Source organism: Mus caroli, chromosome 10 (genome assembly GCF_900094665.2).
Source record: "Mus caroli chromosome 10, CAROLI_EIJ_v1.1, whole genome shotgun sequence".
Classification (NCBI taxonomy): Eukaryota; Metazoa; Chordata; class Mammalia; order Rodentia; family Muridae; genus Mus; species Mus caroli.
In genome coordinates, this window is record NC_034579.1 from 3,348,604 (window position 1) to 3,350,040 (window position 1,437).

The following is a 1,437-nucleotide window of genomic DNA, read 5'->3' on the forward strand; positions in this document are numbered from 1 at the left end:
AAGAATTATGTACATAGAACTGTAAGAATGAAGAAAAATTCACCCACAATTGCAAAAGAAAAAGTACAAGTGATTTTGGGAAACCCCAATCACGACCAGGAATCCCAGAATTACTAAGGAATCCAGGGAGAGTTCACACACATCTTGGCCAAGCACAGATTCCCTTCAATTGTTATTAAAGCAATTACTGCCTACAAATAAATGAGATTGACTGTAAGATGCTTCCGTAGATTTCTGAGTCATTTTTGGTATATAGTTTTTATCAAACTAACTCACACTGATAAACCTGATTATTAAATAAACATCATGTCTGTGTCACCTTGTAAATGGACATGCTTTCATGTTTAATGCAAAAGGTCAAAGGGAATAAATAGGATGTTTTGGGCATGAGCTTCTGAAGTCTGCCTCTCCTACAGAATCTGAACATTGGGGTATGTTGCAATGTGTCTAAGTGCAACAGAATATAGGGATACTACATGCTAAAGACATGTCACTATGGAAACAGGCTGGTGATTGGACTCATGGACCTCTATTTTATGATTGAATACAAGAAAAGCTATGTTGGCTCACAGTTGCAGGGTTTCTATTTCCATAAATGAACCCTGTTGAAATGCCTGTTTATGTCAATTTTCTAGCAAATATGTAACACATTACAAATATATGTACATATATATATATACATATATGTATATATGTGTGTGTATATATATGTATATATAGTATATATATATGTGTGTGTTTATATTATATTTATATGTATATATATATATATATATATATATTCCTCTAATAAATAGAAGATAGACAATAAGATGTGTCATTACTTTTCTAGAGAACTCTGCCTTGGATTGTATTTTTTTGTATATTAATCTTGCTTTTTGTATTGACAAACTATCCTATTCTTATCTATATTCATTTTAATCTAGGTTAGGAAAAACAAGAAGCTGGTTAGGAGTCTGTAGCTAAACTTCAGCAGTCATTCCTGTACTTCAAGTTCAGAAGCATTGATAACAAACAAGAATGATTTGTAATTGTGTTGGATCAATGTAAGGACAAAGGACCAGGAAGAGGGCTCAGTCAGGAAAGTTCTTTCTTCCCGAGCCTGAGTTTGATCCTCAGACCATGTAACAAATACAAGCAGAGCAGCATGTGCCTCAACTCCAGTTCTGGGAAAATAGAAACAAGAGGATACCTAGGGCTTAGTGGCAAGCCAGTCTAGTCAAATCTGAGTTCTGGGCTCAGTAAAAGATTCTATAAAACTTAAAGTGAAGAAGTGATTGAAGAAGACACTTGATGTCAACCTCTGGCCTCCAATTTCACATACACACAGGTGCACCTGCACACACAAGTGCACATGCACACACAGGTGCCCATGCACACACAAGTGCCCATGCACACACAGGTGCCCATGCACACACAGATGCCCATGCACACACA